General features: G+C 37.5%; 1 protein-coding gene across 2 annotated transcripts in view; it reads right to left on the bottom strand.

Moving 5' to 3' along the window:
* LOC109411329 (phospholipid-transporting ATPase ID) overlaps positions 1-21,055 on the bottom strand; it is a 421,272-nt gene that overhangs the window by 124,042 nt on the left and 276,175 nt on the right. The window lies entirely within an intron of this gene.

Here is a 21,055-nt window from a genome sequence, read left to right as displayed (position 1 = left end):
CGGGTCACTGACTCTCGTCCTTGTATAAGTATGCTAGTTGGTCTTATGAGACACTAGCAAATCTCGAAATAGTTGGGATTCATTCTCCAATTGGTGGCTTTACCCACCGTGGTGCGCCGCCACGTCTTTCGAAGACGGCACCTATATCCAATATGCAACGTTCATCAACTCCAGTATCTTCGTAACAGATAATGCCATGAACTGGGCTTTTGATCAGACCGAAGCAATGAGAGCCCTTCATTGGAACTGTGTCGTGAACAGTAAGTGTATCAATTAGCAGCACCCCAATCTAAGTTGCGTGAAGTCACACACGAGGTATAGAGGATTGTCTCAGTGAATTTATTTTAGAATTCGCTCCAACTAAACAGCATCGAACCACCCTATCGACGATACTGGATCAGCGGGGGTGGTTGTTTATGGCCATAGTCCAATACATACAAATTTCGAAAATTGTAGTCTACGATTGTAAGAACCATAGGTGTCGTGTCTTATCTCGCGTCGCGTTTCGTGATTGTAGTCTTCGAGTGTGTTATTATTAGTATTATTGTCTTTAATAACGGGACTTATAGCCCTTGGTTGGTTCGTCTCGTGTCTAAGAGAGGGTTCTGGATCATTTGGCCGAATACCGTTTTGCCGAAATAGGAATGATGAACTTAAGTGATCATGCCACTATTTCCTGTATCAGTACAACTCGAAAGAACAGCCTATGATTCAAAGGAAAAATCTCTGACAAAAATATTCGCAGTTTCAACGTCAACTCAGTCTATGATTGAAAGAAGGAAATATTCCTGATGATCATATTTGCAGCTAGATTGTTATCCAGAGCTTGTGCACGCCACTATTTAGAATCAAAAGAATTTTCTTTCGATCATAATTCGGCTAAACCGAAACCGGCCAAACGACCCTTTCGGCCAGATGGCATTCGACCAAATGGGTGGACACCCTTCAAGAGGGAAAAGACCAAAAATGAATCTAAACCTGGTTCACGGACTGCACCTGAGAAGAGCTTAGGGCTTTTAAGCTGAGTGATCTAAAATGTATTGTCAAAATTGAAGACCTCTGAAACCCCATCAAAACCCCTTTTAATGCCCCCGACGCCCTCCTCGATTCTCCAAAACGTATCTAAAGCCCGCAGAAAGTCCTCTGAAATTTCCTGAAATACCTCTGAAACCCCCTCGGACACCCTGTAACGCACCGGAACCTCAATGAAACCCTCCAATTGCCCATGTAACGCCCGCTGAAAAATCTCTGAAACTTCCCTAACGGCCTCCAAAAACCCCTTCTTGCGAAGAGGTATTGGTGGACCGACTCTTTTAGCAGACATTTAAAACGCAAACTACTAGTACGAAATCTCTTCAGCCCCCTGTAACGCACCTGAGACCATCCGTAAAATCCGAAAACGTCCATGTAACTCCTCTTAAACCCCCTGAAAATCCAATGAAACTTTCTGAAATTTCTCCAAAACCCCCTGAAACCTCGTCAGACCCCCTGTAACGCACCTGAGACTCTTCAAAACTCCTTCAAAACTGTCTGAAACCCCTCTAAAACTTCTTGAAATGACTCCGAAACCCCCCTGAAACCCTCTCGAATTCCCTGTAACGCACCTGAGACCATACAAAACTGCTGAAAACGCCTCTGTAATGTCTTTGAAACCCGCTAAAAATCCTGTGAAACCTCCGTAAATGCCGCCGAAAACTTCCAGAAACCCCCTCAGACCTCCTGAAACACTCCCTTCCTGGAAGTTCCTTGTAACTTTGAAACCCCGCATGACCAGACCACCCTTTACATTATCTATTAGAAGTGGTTAAACCATTCGCCCGTCTCAAACTAATTTGCAACCTTGAAATTTATCCACTGAACCCATTTAGGGAATCCATTTAGTTAAACGTTCTGTTTAAGCTGTTTTGTCTCATTACCTAAATGGAGGATCCATTAGGTCGCACGGAATCATTTCTAAAGTTTTCATTGGAGAAATTCAAAGGATTCAAAGGCTTATTGGAGGAATTTCTAAAGCATTTCTAGCAAAAACACTCAAATGATCCTCTGGTGGAATTCCAATAGAATTTATTGAAGGCATTTGTGTAAGAATCTTCGAAAAAAAATCAGGAGTAACTGTAGAAATATGAAAAGAAATCCTTGCAAGGAAGACTTCCCAAGGGTTTTCTGATACAAAATTATTGGAAAAATTCCTGGGTAAATCATGTATGAATTTTCGAATGGTATACTTGGAGAATTGCTTGATGAAATTATTTAACGAAATTCTAGAGAATTCTTGAATAAATTCTGAACGAATCATTAAAGAAATCACAACAGGGCTCATTGGATGAACTACTAAAGAAATCTTTGGAAAAACTCCTAAAGGAAGTTTGGGAGGAATTTTTCAAGGCATCTCTGAATGAATTCCTTCAGAATTAGGAATCAAACCTTGGTAGAATTGGAAAAATCTTCGGTAGAATCCTTGGAGAAATTATTATAGAAAATAAACAAAGAACGCTTAATCCGATTGATGAATCCTTAGAAAGAATTTCTAACAAGATCGTTGAAGAAATTCTGAAAAACTCTTTGAATAATTTTCGAGAGATTTGTTGGAAGAAATATTTAGTAAATTCTTGGAAAAATTCTCGTAGGAATTTCTGAAGCGATTCCTGATGAATTTCTGATGGATGTCCTATATGAAATCTTGGCCTTGCACTAATTACTTAAAGGATGCTTCCAGGCATTCTTCAAGAATTGCTATAGAAAGTGGCAAAACAGTCTTAGGAAGAATTCCTGAAGGCATCCTTGGAGAAACTTCTGAAGAAATAATTTGATTTTTTTTTCCAAGATAGGATATCTGTTCCTTTACTAAGCAAATACGCTACCATTTTCATCCTACTTATAACACTGGAATGAACCACTTTTTGTTTTGTTTTTAATTTTTTGTATTTTTGTTTGTAGTGAGCATGAATGTTTACAAACATTACGGAATCAATCGGTGCCGTAATAGCTTTGATTTCGAATAGGATGAATTTAGGATCGTAAGAGTACTAATGACACCGTGACCCTATCAGGAATTCCCAAAGAAATTTTTAAACGATTTCTGAAGGAATCAATAAAGAATTCTGGAGTAATTCTTGACTGAGATGCTTGATGGAAACCTAGTTTTTTTTTAGAAAAGTTCCTCGAAATAAAATTTGAAGGAGCCTTGTCAAATATAGCAATATTCATTTTTAGAAGAGTTGCTAGAGGAATGCTAGCAATAATTCTTGAAAGAATCTTTGGGAAAACTCCTAAAGTAGATGGATTTAAAAAAATGGAGGAATTTTTGAAGAATTTTTCGAATACCTATTGATTTTCTTAGAGGATCTTCTGTAGGAATCCTTCTTAAATTATTTTTCAATGATTTTTTCGGAAATTTCCTGGAGAAATTCTAGGATGACTCTCTTAGTAAAACCTTAGCGAAACTCCTTGAAGAGTCCTTGCATCAACTTTCCTAAGAAATCGTTTCAGAATACCTCCAAGGATTCTGCATCGATTTCTTCGAAAAAAATCTGCAAGGAATTTTGAAGGAGTTAATTATAAAAAAAAATCTTCAGAAATCTTTGTATGCTTGAGGAAATGCCAATTCCATTTTTTTTTTGAGAAATCTCTGAAAGAGTTTTGTAAGGGAATAATTGAGAAATCCTTGAAAAATCTTTGGAGAAATACTTAACTTCCGTGGAAAAATCATTAAATGAATATTCGGAGGATCTCCTGAAAAAAAAAAACGTGGAAGAATGTTTGAAGAAATTCTAGAAGGACTACTCTTCCTCTGGCGGAATTCCGATGTTCGATTTTTTGAAAGGATATCCGGTTCCAAAGGAATCATTGCTGACTTTTTGTAGTAACTCTTTCAGTAATTTTGTTAAGAACTATTTGAATGATCTTCTACATGAAACCTCAGAGATCAGAGTTATTAAGAATTCTCGGTGGACTTCCTGAGCAAACATTTCGAGAAATACGTGAAGAAGCCTTCTCAAGAATCTTTTGAAGTACTTTTGAGAACATTCTAGAAATATACTAAATTCTATATAATTCTATATATAATATACTAGATTCTTGAAGACAAATATTCTTCAATATTTGAAGGAATATTTGAAGGAATTACTAATGGATTACTTGGTGGAATTCCTAAATAAATTGTTGATGGATTTTTGTACACAGTTCTAAGCAAAAAAAAAACCTTATGCTTATTGATAAAACGCAGGGATGTATCTTTGCAGAAATGCTGGAGGAAATTCATAAAGGAATACAGAAAACAGTTTTTAACCTTCCATCAGTCAGTGGACCACCACCGGCAGTAAGTACAAAAAAACGAGATTTATTCAACGTGTTACAAAATACAATAGCGCGATCATTCGAGGGTCAAATGTATAGATTTATCATTAGGAGGATTCACTTAACAGCGTGAACTGATTAAACTGATTAAACATCGCGATCACCAAGGCAATCTTTGATTATTTCATTAGCAAAATCATGAAACATTTCAAATAAGCAGAAAATCATGGCTTACGCAGCAAATTAATCTGTTTAGTGAGTACCCCTATTGTAAAATATGTAGGGTAAAAGGGTATAATACGCCCCACCGGGGCAAAACGCCCCCCTTCATTTTCTAGCGATTCAAGCGCTTTTTGCATGCGGGATCGATTGGAAATCTTAAATATTGATGATTAATTGCCATCAAGCTGGTCCGTTAGTTGATTGGTAGAGAAAATCAAAAAAAAAATATCAAAAAGTCTGAAATCGAGGCTTTTGGCGTAATGTTTTACCTCTTGCAAGCTGGCTTCATTGTAAACGAAGCTAGTTCTGTTCGCTTATGTTATTTTGCAACTTTTTTGCAGTTAAACACTTGTTAAAAGGCCCTACTAGGATAAGCATGTGGTAGAATTATCCCCTGGTACAGTTTTATCACGGGGCTGGACGTTTTTCTCTTGATGGGGCGTATTGCCCCGTTTGTTTTGATAAGGTAAATTTTGGAACGTTTTCGGAAAACGTTTCAAAGCTTCCATAGCCGCCCCTCCAGAGGTAAAGTTCTCATGCAACACTTCACTAACTTTAGAAACAACAATTTGCAATGGACAATAGATGGAATAAGGCGCCAATTTTAGGTATATTGCCTTTTCTGCTTAGGAGGGGGAATATTATACCTGTTTACCCTACATCTGTAATTGGGCTCACAAATTTGGTTCCGCACCGAGTCCCCAAATCTCTAGCTACGCCACTGTATACGTGCACAAAATAAAGCAACTTGTGTGGTGATAAGCTGATGCTTGTCTACTGTTTCAGTTGCAGAACGTGAGTAGATAGCGCTCAAGTTAAAGCCTAGTACGCACCTGGTAAGAAAAGCACTCAAGAAAAAAATCCCTCTAATTACCAAAGGAATTTTGACAACTGATTAGTATGGGAGGAAATGTCAGTTTTCCTTGGGGAATAATTGAACGGAAAACTTTTCCGCAAGGAAAAGTGACAGCTCCATTTGATTTGCCCGGCAGGCGTTACGAGCGTTACACAATTTTCATTTCTTTTCAGCTGCGGACCGCTCAAGAAATGTTGACAACGAAATCATTTCTTGACCGTTTCTTGTCCTATCCTTTTCCACAGTACTTTTCAGGAGCGTCCTACACTTAAGAGCGGAAGCAACATAGAAGACTCTGGCTGGGACTCTGGAATATCAGCAGACGTAAAAGAATCCCCGGAATACTCAATGAGAGAAAAATGATTGACGCGTGAGGAGAAGAGGAAGTTCCACAGAAACAAATAAAAAAATAACAGGAGAGTGTCAGTTATCCAAGTGATGATGAATAACTCTCGGTGGAAAGGTATCAGGCGAAGCAGGAAAAGCGAAAGGAGAGGAAGGAAAATAAGAAATGCTGATGACGAATGGGAATGTGGGAGAACGTAACAATTCTTATTACACCTCCAAACCTAACTTCAAAATGATTGACAATTCTCAGACCGTTTTGACAGATCACACACATGCACGGTGAAGACAAAAAATATCTATGTACCGTAAACCGGGGTCAAATTGATCAGACGTTTTTCCGTTAGAAAAAGCATATTTTTTAATGTTTCCTTTTAAGTATCGTACTGTCGGAATCTGATACTCAATGCTATTTGTAAGGAAACTGGTCAAAAAATGCTTCATCTATTTGAAAAACGACTGATCAATTTCAACCCGGAGATCAATTTGACCCCGGTTTACGGTACTACTTTACCAACCTTGTTGTCGTCCTTTTCATGCTCGTGTCACACTTGTCAAAATGACCTGATAATTGTCAGTCATTTTGAGGTTAGGTTTGTTGGTGTAATAAAGAATGCCTAGAGTACTTGTAAAATGCGACGCTCAATATTCTCCGTCGGGCTTGCCTTCCAGCTAGGAGACGCATGCAAAGGTCCAGAAATAAATCTGAAAGAGAAGAAAGGCGGAGCAACGCGTACCGAATCCTGGTAGCGAAGTTTGAAGGTCCAGCTATACCCCTGAAAATGTGCTCGGACAAGCTGAAGAGGATCTTTTGCACACTTTGACCGACAGTTCTGGCCATCTATCCAAAATGGAGATGCTTAAGAAGAAGAACCCACCGGAGGCGCATGGGTATCCAATGCAGAGCTGTTGGTAACCTTGAAGCGGTTCAAGGTGAGGAGAGGTTCCGATGATACTGGTGTTTCCGGACATGTTCGGAACGACATTACAATAATGCCTGTATGAAAAATACTTTCCGGGCAGGTGGAAGGTTAAGAAGTTGGCATTGCTGCCGAAACCAGAAAAGCCACCAGGTGACCCTAGGAAATCTGTTGAAGAGAATCATCCTTACCATTTTGTGAAAGTGAAAAAAGGCTTTTCAGCTGTGCAGTTTTGCTTCGGCGAAGGAAAATCGACGGCGGATGGAATTCGGTCAATCATCGAGAATGTCGAGAAGGCGTCCAAGAAAAAGCGGAGTAGTATTCGATTCTGTAACGATAGACATCAAAACGCGTTTAACAGGCTATCGTCGTAGCACTACACAGTATACGGATTCCTGATTATCTATGCAAGATTTTACGAAGCTTCCAGAATAGGGTACAAACAGAGGTCCACAGGAGTGTCGGTAGAAATTACCAAGGTTCAATACTGGTGGTAAAATATCCCAAATGGAGGATAAAGCGCCCCTGGAGCCGGTCTTCTGATGCCTAAGGATCCAGACCCGGTCCAACGCTCTGAAATGCTACATATGTATAACGGAAAACTAACTTCAAAACTTCCGACAGAAGTCGTCATCATGGGCTTCGCATACTTTGTATCGGTGTACGGTAATAGGAGAGACGTTCGAAGAAGTGGAAATGCTGATGACGGAATCAATCACCATTGCTGAAAGATAGATAACAGGAGTTAAACTTCAGATAACACATCTCAAACAGCACTTATATGCAGCACACTAGTCCTTTTCTTCTTCTTCTTTATGACTCTACGTCCCCACTGTGACTTGGCCTGCTTGCTTTAACTTAGTGTTCTTTGAGCACTTCTACAGTTATTAATTGAAGAATTTCCATTGCCTGCCATTGCATGAATTTGTATATTGTGAATATTGTGAGGCAAGTACAATGATACACTAAGCACAGGGAGTCGAGAAAATTTTCCCAACTGGAACGGGAATCGAACCCGTCGTCTACGGATTGGCGATCCAAAGCCTTAACCACTAGGCTAACTGGAGACCCCTAGTCAATGTCAAGTTATTCTAGCCTTTTGATAGAATTACATAACTGTAGCTCCTGTTCAACTAAAAACCTGCACTGACGTGACTTTTCTGTGACATTTGTGCTGCTTGTGATACAGATTCTAGAGAACCGATCACTTACGGATCCAGATATTGATCCATTGGATGACAGTAGTTTCTAGATCATGTAACTTGGACACTCTGAGCGTGAAAATAGTAGACTAATTGCTACAAATTTCGCTATTCTGGGTCTAGTCTCCAAAGTCTCCGTTGCTCAATTTAATATTAAACAACTCTAGAGAATCCAAACACCAGCGACCCATCCTGTTAAGCACCCATCCATTAACGAACCACACCCGTGTCTGATAGCAGGTTTCACTTCAGTCCCCAGATCATTCCGGTTGGTTCGTTTACTTGTTGGGATATACAATCTTTCCGGTGCATGTGTACGGCTACGACGATGGGGACACTGGCCGCCGACCAGCAACTATTTACTACCACTCACTACTGATGGGTATCATTTCTCCGTATCGGAAGTGGGAAAATCAGCTGGTGTCCGGTTGTCGTGCTTCTTCGTATCGTCGAGTTACACATTGTACTGGTACTGTTGAATTAACCGTCTCTAGAGCATTTATCACCACACTGACTGACCGCCTCGGTTGACCGAATGCGAGAAACCCCTGAAGACATTGTCTAGGGCAAGCGCTTTGAACTGCTGCTACTTACACGGGGCTCAAATGGAGTGAATTATTAAACGTTTTAATGCTATTTGAACTGGCAGGTTTTTCAATAAGTACTATACTCTCGCTGCGGAGCGTGTTAGAAGACGACGACGATGACGACGACGACAACGTTGACGATAGAGGGCACACGTAACCTTGAACCAAGTGAACCAAATCCAAAGACAACATGTGTTTCCGTTCGATATTAGACACCCTACCGCTACCTTCGTGGCGAAGATGAGATGCAAAGACGATGCAAAGAGGACGTCCGGTGATGGTTGGGTGGTGGGGGCTGAAAATGGGCAGCTTTTCTAATGCTCCTTCAAGCGGGAGAACTCGCTTATTCCAGTATAATTGTCTACAATGTTTGTTATGATGTGAGTCAAAAAAGAAGTATTTTTTAGATTTTCCATGTATATTTCATTTTTCGGAGATCAATTTGGAAAAGAATCAGCTAAATGTATAGAAGATAGGATTTGAAGTTGGACGGTAAAAGAAATAAGAAGAAACCTAGAAAATTAAGAAGAAACATAAAAAAGGCTGCCAGAAAAAAAGATAGAAAAGAAAAAAAAATAGAAAATATGAGATAGAAAATAGAAGATAGAAGATAGAAGATAGAAGGTAGAAGATAGAAGATAGAAGATAGAAGATAGAAGATAGAAGATAGAAGATAGAAGATAGAAGATAGAAGATAGAAGATAGAAGATAGAAGATAGAAGAAAGAAGATAGAAGATAGAAGATAGAAGATAGAAGATAGAAGATAGAAGATAGAAGATAGAAGATAGAAGATAGAAGATAGAAGATAGAAGATAGTAGATAGAAGATAGAAGATAGAAGATAGAAGATAGAAGATAGAAGATAGAAGATAGAAGATAGAAGATAGAAGATAGAAGATAGAAGATAGAAGATAGAAGATAGAAGATAGAAGATAGAAGATAGAAGATAGAAGATTGAATACAGCAGATAGAAGATAAAAGATAGAAGATAGAAGGTAGAAGATAGAAGAAAGGAGATAACAGAATACAAGTAGAGATTCCAATTACCTTGACCTTCACTGAAACCCCAAAAAATTTCTCATGCTTAAACACGACGTATACGTTTACAACCATGAATTGTATGCCAATGGTACCTCCGCATTTCCAGGTAATATCATTTCAAGGTACCTACGGTTAATCATATTTGACGTTAAACCTAACCTCGAACTCCCATCAAGCAGAGGCTATTTAACTGAGAGAAGCGTCGTCGGTTAAAAATAACCGTTAGTTCAAAGCGCCAAGTAGGTCGCCGCTGCCTAGTGCCCATATATCTACTTCGTCGCAAATTTGGCCATGAATCCCCCGAAATGCTATCTTCGTACATATACTGGTAGGCACATACCTCCATACAGAGTGTGCCAACAAAGGCTGTTTCACTTTTGCGTTCATCCCCCCCTTCCACATTTAGTGCTAAAGGCCTTACTCGCGCAATAAAGTGGCAATTAACGCACGCGTGTGTATACTTGCCGCGGAGCAATGAAACAGCGATAAAGAAATAAACTGCACAATTCGTCATTTTTTAAACGACGGTGGCGACGGCGACGACTACGACGACTACGACGACGGTGAATTTGCGCCGGCAGTTCCAGAGCACTAGAGCACACATCTTGGGCGCTGCTAAGCTGACTTGGACTCGGTGACGGCAATGGCGTCATGCAGGAGAAATTCCTGCCCGTTGCGTCATCTGGGTTAAATTAAGCGATAGAAGCTGCGAAATCTCGAGAGACGGAAGTGCGAGCTAGATATTCCCTGGCTCACAATAATCAAGGAGTTACTCATCCTTCGTCGGATGTTAGCAGGCGTCGTCGCAATCACAATGATTTGTTGCAGCAGTTAGGACATTATTGTGGAAGAGTTGCCTTCTTCAGTAGGAATCGTTACATAAAAATTACAGCAATCGCAGCCTTCAGTCACAGACGAACCGATGCATGTAAGGAGGGATAAATGGTATTGCACCTCAGAGCAAACAGTTTGTTCCTGACAGTTTGTATAACCAGTTGTTAACTTTGCATAGTGGTGACAAACGCAGTTTTCCATCACAAATAAAAGAGGAAAAGGGTTGTGAATGATCTGAACAGTTAATTTTCTGCATATTCTAGTGGATTCCCAGTAGAATTAGGTTCAGTGTACCAGCTATGGCTATAGTACCTCAAATTCGCCATAGTTGATTTTCAACCTTTAACGATGCAAATCAACAAGAAAAATGTCTGAATAAAAGATCACGTTCACAAAAGATGATTACTCTCATACAAATTTTACCATTTTCTCAAACTATGATAGAAATAAATCATTTTCCTTAAAATTTCGGCTTCCTTGCACCCTATTTCGCCATAGTGTACCAGTTATGGCTAATCCCATAAGGAATGCATGTAAGTAGTGCGAAGAGGAACCGAAATTCAAAAATGTGTCCATAACTGGTACAGGGTTCCTATCATTGGTACACGCCATATTAAATACTAAAAGTAGTTTTGGATCCGTTTCTATTTTTTCCCGTAAAGTATGAAAACTTATCAGTCATTTGACATATCGACGACAATTGTCAATCTTCTTCTTATGTTTGTAGAAATAGCTTTTCTTAGGTAGTGCGATAACTGGTACATGCACTCTAAATAACTTCTAGAGAAATTGCTCATGCAATTCTTCGAGAATTCATAAAAACCTTCGGTATAGATTCTAAAAAAACAGAAAAAATCAATGATAAACTTTTGAGGAAATTTTGAAAGCGATTTATGGAAGGATAACTGATAAACTTTATAAAGAAATTTTGAAAAAAAAAAATGCGTAACATGTAGTTAAAGATTTCTGAAAATCATCCTGGAATCAATCAGAAGAAAATTGTTATGACTTCTGCCAAGTTTTGTTCAGAAATTCTTCCAACATTAGGCAATTATGTTGCATCCTCGAGAAATGTATTTCAGGAATGGATTTAAATCATTCCTGAAACTCATTTTTTCTCTTATTTTTTATTCTTCAACCACTTAACCTAATTTACAGCTCTTTTGTCCATTAGGGCACTGCGTGAGAGATTCCAATTGGCGGCTACACTTACACTTTGTACAGCACCTATGTAAATGTATTCTATTCTAATTCTACTATATCGAACTGGTAGACGTTGTCACATTTTCGACCCTGTCCCATGGTAGAATGATGAGCACGGGGATGTTGATGTGTGGATCTTGTTCCTTAGGGCAGCGTTTCTCAAACTGTGGGTCGCGACCCACTGGTGGGTCGCGGGCTGTTTTTTGGTGGGTCGCGTTGTCTTTATTAACTTATGCCGAATGTTATTGCTAGCCATTTTCTAATTTTCAAACACTCCCATGGAGAATCCATTTCTAGAAGAGTTATTTCTAGAATTTCGGTTTCTCCTTAATTCTTCTCAAAATATTGTATTATAAGTTTTGTGTGGAGTATATTGAATATTGAAACTACTGTTCTTGAATCGATTTCGCCACTATGAGTTTTCAATTGGAAGTTTTAAGCAGAGAAACAGACTTTACACTCCGCTCGCTTCTTATCGAACACCTCTTTAACGGTTGATTCAAATATTCGGTAGTTGGTCAATTGGCCACTCGCGGCGTTGGTATTGTTTATGCTCCTGTTTGACGTTTGCTCACTACCGCCACCTAGTGATGGTCCGGCCAAGTATAGTTCGATTAGCATTGGGCGATTGCGTTTCGTAACGATTTTTTAATGAAATTAGTTTGAAGTGTTACATCTGTTTCTCTGTGTTGTAAGATTCGGGTAAAATTTGACTTGTGTTCTGGAAAAAATAGTTCAGGTTGTTGCTTGCGTTAGTATTTTGTGTTAGACTTACACGCCAGTTTCAGCAGAAATTATAAATACCAAAAATCAGCAAAAAATTACCAAACTTTGAAAATAAACCTTCATTTCAACGAAGTTCAGTTAAGTTAAACTTATGTAAAATTCCGATGAAAGTCGATCATCTGAACTTAAACGTCATGTACTGAGTACACGCACCATGCAAAATACACGCTTTTTTGTACTCTGCGTAAGCGTGGCGCTGTTGCAGGTAGTCAAAGACGCGAATGCTCGAGGGTTAAGTGTAGTTAAAATACACAGAAATAAAAACAAAAATATGAAAAGTGGTTCCAATAAAATTGGAAATAAAATAAGTGTGAAGGAAGAATATTATTATAAATTTCAAGAGGACTCTTCTGACCATTCAGCAGTACTATAATTCTAAAAACTACTTGATGTTCACCCACTCGCTGTGAATATCTGTAGCATTTTCAACCGAGATTTAATGTTAAAGTGCTGCAGAAGCATAAAAATACTAGTATATATTCAAAACCAGACTGGTTAAATATATTAGAAACTTGAAATCTTATCTCAATTTTTTAAGACTAAGAGTTAACTGATGCTGCAAACTTGGGCACCTTAACCTTCTTAGACTTTTGCAAAAAAACTATAAGAGCACTATAAATAAACAAAAAATATTTTTTGAGATTGAGGGCTACGTCACGTAAGATTATCACAACCTATGAAAGTGATAAAATGTATTTATTTGAAAAGACAGTCCAAATTTGCAAAAAAAAAACTAATTTTATAACTTTTCGTGCTGGTGGGTCGCCAAATTCTTTGAAAATCAAAAGTGGGTCGCAAGCTGAAAAAGTTTGAGAACCCCTGCAGGGGTCCATTACGAGTTGCCGTTAGCCGATATCCAAGTTTCCGGGTCCGTTAGAGCATAGGGGAGACTGAGGAGACTTGATCCCTGGGGAGACTTGTTCCCCCCATATTTGCTCGGAATTAAAAACATTTTTCTTCTAGCATAATTTTTCCAAAACTACTCCTGGACAAACGACTATGTTTTGGCTACAAGTGATTTCGATTGTACATTGCATTATTTTTTAACGGCTGATGGTTTGTTTTCAGTCCTTCAGAAATCTTTTAGGCGATTCCGAAAGATCTCAATAACTTTGTGAAAATTAAACGAAATTATGTCAAAATTTCACAGCACATAGTTTAAATAGAATACTTTCAAACTTATTTATCCAAATAAGTCTGTTGTTAACATATTTTAATTAATTTAGCTTAGTATACACAACAGTAACATGGGGAGACTTGATCCCTTGAGGATTACACACACATTATACATGTGAAAAATAAAATTCTACTCGGAAGCCTCTATTTACTTGGAATTCTAGTCTATTTAACGATAAAATGTGTCAGATAATTATAACTTTAGTACAAACCAAGAAAAGGGGGATCAAGTCTCCCCATTTTAAAAATACGGCATATCCTTAAAAAATTAAGGAATTCTTACAATTTCAAACACTCCATATTCATCGAAAATACAAGAAAACTCGAAAAGAAAATGAATAGGAAGACTCTGGAATTATTTTCCCTTTAAATAAACCATGTGCTCAAAGGGGGATCAAGTGTCACCCATTTTTGAAAAATACATCATAAGACATGCCTCCATAAAAACACAGTTTTGAAAACTTTAACAATAATTTAAAGGCCTTCTGTTGAGTATTAACTTGCAATAGATGTTTACCTGCCATTTTGTACGGAAATCGGATCTAGTTTTGTGTTTTTTCGTAAAGTTTTAGGTAAATTAAGAAAAAGGGATCAAGTCTCCCCAGTCTCCCCTATGCTCAGAAGAGGGTCAGGTGTCAGCTGCTCTCGGGAGGAAGAGCAATTGTCGAAAAAATACAAGTGTCGGGGATGGGATCGAACCCATGGCCATCCACTTATGAAGTGAACGTATAGCCACTACGCTACAGGCCCGGCAATTTGTCTTTAGCAAGTAATAACATTTAAATTTTAAAAAGAAAAAGTATTTTTTTTTTCATTCGCTATCGAATTTTCCTGAGAATTCCAGGTATTTTTCTGCTAAATATTTTTTTCTGAGGATTTCCGGTTTTCCAGATTTTTCAAGGTACTACATACTTTTTTGAAAATAAGATCTGGAAATTTTTAGAAATTCTTAAGAAATCTGTATAATATTTGCCCTTAACAATATTACTAATCCATCAAATATCTGCTGGGAAGCCAATTATTTCAACCAACTGTTTCACAGATGCAGAAAATACGTGAAAGTAAACTTTGAAAAGTCGTACAAAGCAGTTGCTCCAACATCACTATAAAAGTATACTGTACAAATCACTACGTTCAATTTTCTATTTTTTTTTTATTTTTCCATGAAAGTACAATGTTAAACAATACAATGTTTAACAATGATGATATATTACAATGATCATATATTTTTATGAGCACTTTGGAATCATTCCCGCTATTTAGTGGCCACCCGTTAGAATTCGCTCTTTATCATGCACCAATTTTACCAAAAACAGACTCCGGCTGTCCAAGTATTTTAAGACGCAAAAATTGTCAAAGCTGGCTTCGGAAAAACTTCAGGTTTCGAAATTCTCGCTTCATTTTTTTCCTTTTCTTACAAACTTAGTGCATATGTGGTGTTGTGTGTGTTGTCCGTTGTCTCGTGTATGTGTAATGTTCAGTCTGTGCAGCCTCTGGCTGAAGACGGTGTAGTGTCTTTTTTAAGCTTATATTTTCTTAAGAAGTGTATCGGAAAGTAGCAGAAAATGTTCAGGGTGCTCTATCCAGAAACTAGGCTGGTCTTTTCATTTCGGTTCTTCTATGAAATCTTTACAATGTAATTAAATTTGGATAGACTGATGTGAAGAATTAGCATGAGTTAAGATTCATGAATTCATGAAAAGGTATAAAAAAGATAGCTTGAAGAAATTTGGAAACTGTTTGTTTAGTATTATTGAAAAAAGGGTTGAATAAAAAAACCCTCACAAAATATAAGTCTGCACTAAATGCTAATTCGTTTCAATAACCTGTATCGAATGTAAGTTGTAAAATAAACTATCTGGAAACTATTGATTCTTATTAGCAGTTATGTATACATATCATTCAACATCGACTTTAAATTTTCATATTTCGATAGAAAAATCCCCGACATTTAGAAAATGATCGATCCTTTATTTTAATTTCAAACCTTGACACTTCACAGAAAAAAATTAAATTTGACACTTTACAGTACAAATTCTCTGTTAAACCTACCGCGTCAAAAAATTTTAAAACATGCTCAATTAAAAAATAATAATGTTATACTTTGTGCATTTCATATTTATGAAAACGTGATTTGGAAGAGCTTGGAAAAAAGGTGTTCATCAAAAATAGCCTTTTTCATTTTAAAGAATTTGTGCTAGAAAGCTGTTGAAATTTTTGTGAAAAAAAAATTAGCTTAGGGGAACTTACGTATTTTCTGCAGTTTTGTTCTCTTCGTCATGGAGGGCTTCTTGAAGCCTGTTGAACACCAAGTTGACCTCAATTTTTCGCCCAGCGAGATGAATTATTCGCCCTAGTTTCAATTTGGCCGACAAAAACCCCTCATGATGAAAAAACAAACCTGCCAATAATACCCGAAGTCACCCCATTTCATGAGCATTCTGGGGAAAAATAATTTACGCAAAAAAAATCTTCAAACATTATAGCAGTTTTTGACTTTTTTGAAAACTGTGCAAAATTTCAAAAGCATATGTTCAATATTCTCTGTTAAGGTCTAATGATTATTAAAAAATCAGCACATATATTTCTTTTTTCAAGGATTTACACAGTATCGATACATGTTATTGTTAAGGCTGCTGTGAACATTTTCAACTATTATGAATTCAGTGCTGAAAATGTCATTTCGACATATCTAAATTCAACCACATCCAGCTCATTTCAGAAGCTCAACCTGAGAATATGATACATGAAAAACTTGTGCGGCTTGACCAGTTCTTCAAGAAAGTCACGGAAAAGCACTTTTTTCTGAATATTTAAGCAAATGTCTTGGAATACCTTCGAAAAATGCCAAATGATATTCACCATGAATAATTTGACTTTTTTCGAAGGTAGTCCGTGACATTTATCTTAAATATTCGAAAAAGATCGGGTTTTCCGTGACTTTCTTGTAGGGCTGGTCTAGCAGCACAAGTTTTTCATATACCATATTATGAGCTGGATGTGGTTGAATTTAGATATGTCGAAATGACATTTTTAGCACTGTACGATATACTCCTTATGAGAATATAAGCTAAAATTAATGCACTTTTCCGTTATATATTCCATACAATACCATGCTCCACGAACACTGCCAGATTATGCAGAATAAAGTGTATTTGGAGCTTTATCAAAAATCGTTCCAAAACATTGTCAAAAACGAATTTACGGAATTTTTGTAGCACTTGCTTCCAGATATTTTCAACAATAATCTTCTAGTATCTAGCAGTTTGGAAAAGACGGTACGGTACCTTTGTTTTGGTTTTATGGCGACTTTAATTGCCTCTTGTAGTTGTAAAGAGCTGGACCAAGGGCCCCTTAAGCCTTAGCAATAAAAGCGCGGGTATTCAGCATAATCATGCCGTGAGTGACGGGTTAGATTCCCGGTCAGGTCGATACAGGAACTTTTCGAAATGGAAATTTCCTTGACTTCCTTGGGCATAGTGTATCTTCCCACAAGACATACACATGATAAGAAGCTGAGGAGCAGGATTTGTCCTAGTTGGGACGTTGCGCCAAACAGAAAAAGAAGAAGCCATATAGAGCATTTTCTTATGCGCCGACTCTCTTGAATCGATAGCTTTTACATCAACGCATAATCATTTCCCCTCAACTATCTTTTGGAAAAGGCGTATGAAAAATAAATCTTTCTCGCAAAAACTGTTATTCAAAAACGGTTTGTTTGTTTATGAAGATGTTTCAGGATATTCAAGGGAGTTTTTGAAAATAAATACACTAAGAATAATAATCATCGCGAAACTATATTAGATGTTATATAATTAAAATTTTTCAAAAAACTTCCCCTTCGACTTTTTTAATTTTTTTTTTGTAGAAAGCTGACTTCAAGCCTCAATTTTTTTTTAATTAGTGTAGGATTATTAAATGCTTGCTATTTTTACCGGAATTTTCGTTTTTTGCGGTTTTTTAAACATTCAAATGGAATCAATTATTCAAAAAATAGAATTCACGTACATTTTTCAATGTATTTTTTTTCCTTCATCTAATCGTTTTAAAGTTACAGTGAATTCAAAAATTTGAACAAATTAAAGTAAAAATATTGGACTTTGAATTACATTTGGAGATTATTTACTGTTTCACTGTTTTTGTTAAAAATGATCAAATACTTTTCAGATATATGAAATTTTTTTCATTATATTATTTTTTTCAATTCCTCTCGAATATCATGTCCAGGTATTTTTTTTAAATTTATTTAAATACATTTCGCCGAGAAATTTTGAAAATTTTGTTAAAATTTAAGAGAAAATTGTGCCTTATACTCGTTAATAACACAACTGACTGTCATAAATTTGAGGCAAAAACTATGTTCAGATCAGATGACCATTCATTATATGGTATTATATTCATTTATTTATTTATTTATTTCATTTTATTATCGACACTTTACACATGAAAGTGCATTCGTGTCCGGTTCATCTTTAAATAATAAAACAATTCAAATGATATAATCAATTTTCATACATGGTTTGTCAGCGAATTCACTTATGAATTATTCTACCTAAATCAATCAAAGTTCAATTTTTATCTGTTTTCTTACATTTCCTTGATCGGGTCACTCTCCAACCCGAATCAGAAGATTCACATCGCTCTTTTCCTTCTTGTTCTTCCTGGTTCTTGACATGCGTTTGCTCTACGTCATTATCTTCACTCGATGTTCTGGTGGACAGTCGCCGCTTCGTAGTTGTTTGTGGTTCGTCAGTTTCTCTATTGTCGTTGTCGTCGTCATCATCATCATCATCGATTTCAATCGGCAGTTTTTGTTGATCATCACCGAGATCATCACCGTTCGCGGGATCGACAGCAGCAGAATTGGACGTATGTTCTAGGTGTTGCTTTTGTTCTTCTTCCTTCTCGTGGACAGACGGCGATGGTTTGGGTTTCTCGCCGTTCGGGTAGGTGACAAGCGAAGGTTGATCGTCGATTTTGACGTGTGACGGCACCGGCTTCTCCATCCTCATGCGTACCACTCTTACACCGTTTGGTAGTCCAGCAAAATTGTTTTTCCACACTTCGTTGGTGATAGAGATGACTTTGCCGTACTGTTGCAGGTAGTCGGAGATCGTTTTATTGGGCATTTGTGGGGAAAGATCGTGAATCCGAATGGTGGTAGTGGGACTTCAGTGTCTTGCCGAAGCGATTACCAACGAACAAGGTGGAGGAGTTCCTCAAGCATTTCGTGAAAATCGATATGGCTGATGTAAGGAGCATCCAACTGCATACTCTAAGGAACTGTGTGTACCTCGAAATGCACAATGCAGGCGTTCCTCCTCGCCTGGCAAAACAACATCATCTACAGCACTCAATCGACTACAAAGGAACCATCTACTACATTCCAGTTTATGTAGACGGTATTATATTCAGCTTCTAGTTCAGGTCAAAAGATGTTGATTTTTTCAGAATACTTTGTTCTGAACAGTTTTTATACTTTTATCTCTTATCTTATCTCGTACTTAGGGACCTTTTTCTATGAAAAATCCCACAATTACGAAATTTATTTAAAAGCTTCAAACAAAAAACACCTTTTTCGTTTTTTTTACCATTGAAAGATAAGAATAGGATCTTTTGAACAAGACTTAAAGATTTGAAATCAGCTTGCGCCATTTTGAGATATTGAGTGTCGAAATAAAATAAATAGTAGCGACATCAGCAATGTTGGTGGATATATTCAATTTTGCAACTCCATCCAAGATTTGTGCAAGTATTCATGCTATGCTATGCTATGCTAATAAGATCAAACCAAGGACAAAACATTTCGGAACTTACACTACATTTTTTTCCATTGATAAGATCAAAATTTACAATTATGATGATCTCTTTTGAAATAACTTATTTTGTACTTACTTTGTTCTTAATAACTCGATAATAACTTATTCAGTTATTTTCCATTTTGAAATATTTTGTCCTTGGTTTGTTCTTATAAGGATAACTTTAGTTATTATTGAGTTATTTTCCGGAACAAAGTCAGTTATTATTTTTGTTCTTTTAGCTCTTATTCCCAACAAACCAATAACAAATTTTGCCATTCTGCTATTCATTTTCAATAGCAAAATTTGATCTTCGTTAGTTAATTTCTTCTGCCCGGGTACCCACACTATCTGACCATGTTCAAAAATTCATGTCAATCGGTTTGAAATTGACTGTGTTATAGCAGCAAGTGCCCAAAATAGATGCTCCTACCCAAATGGTCCTATACCCTATATCGTATGGCAGGTACAAAGATACTATATGTTCAAAGAAGGTTTCTTTACAAAAAGTTCCTGGATCGACCGGGAATCGGATCCGTCCGTGGTCTTGCTGGATACCCACGCCTTTACACCTGTGCTGATGTGGGCCCTGTTGTATGAACTAACCCCCAAGTTGAACGATTAAAGTTCAAGAAACAAATGATCTGGATTGGATCATGGAATCCAATTTATTAGACAAGAAAAGAAAAACCTCCCAATTCCCAAAAGACACGTCAGTCTACTACTACGTAGACTCCATCAAACATCCCACGCTTTACGTTTCCGATCATGAATAATGCATCCCTTTTCGATGGCAACGATATGGCAGCTATTGGCCCGCACACCAGGAGCAGAAAAGAGTATCATCGCGTCGTGAAATTCAAGCTGGAGGCTTCTGCAGCTAGATTTGCAACTGTTGAATAATTGAGCCATCCAACACTAAGGCACACATCCTGCCCTTCAACTTGAACGAACGCATAGCTGTCAGGGACGGGCAGCCCTTGGTGGTGGCGTTTGATTCCCACAATTAAAGCTAATGCCGACTATTAAAGGATCGGTGGTGTACAGTGGCTTTATCCGGATGTAGTGAAAGCGGGAAAACCAATCTGCAACTGACCCGCTGTGGAAGGGTGTTCATAATTATAGGAATTGTTCACAAATTGTTAGCTCACCTTTAGAATTAGCATTCAGAAATGTTCATAATATTTCGGATGAATAAAAATACTTCCATGAATCTCCTTATACAATTTTAAGAAGTGCTTAAACTTTCTACTACTACTTTCTATTATCTTAAACAAGTATTTTATCAGTAAAACAGTATGTATTTCAAACATTGTTTTAGTGTTTTTTTATATGGATTATGCTATTTCATTTCTGTTTGTCTATAACTTTGGGATACCCTAATGTATAACCTTACACAACATCGAGTACATTCGTAGAGCTCCAATTATTCAATCAATGCAAATTTTATCTATCAAACTACACCTGGAACAATTTGCTGTGATTAATAGAACAGGAACCTTACGGTGGAGGTGGAGGTGCTGACTGCAAATCTGTGTTCATCAGAAGCCTTCCGTTTCTATTGTGTGCAATCCAAGTTTAACACATGATTGATCTACCCCGCACTTGTGGCAGTGACTTAATTCAAGGAAAGTCCTGTTGGCCACGTGGCTGCCACATATCGCGGGAATTTTACTTCTGGTCGGACGAGGTGTACCCGTAATTGAGGCTCTTTTACTGTCGTTACCCCACCTTCTTAATATTCAGCTGATTTCCATTGAATATTTTATGCTGCGGCTGCTTCTGCTCT

This window comes from Aedes albopictus, chromosome 3 (assembly GCF_035046485.1).
Source record: "Aedes albopictus strain Foshan chromosome 3, AalbF5, whole genome shotgun sequence".
Lineage (NCBI taxonomy): Eukaryota > Metazoa > Arthropoda > Insecta > Diptera > Culicidae > Aedes > Aedes albopictus.
This window is presented reverse-complemented; position numbering and strand designations above follow the sequence as displayed.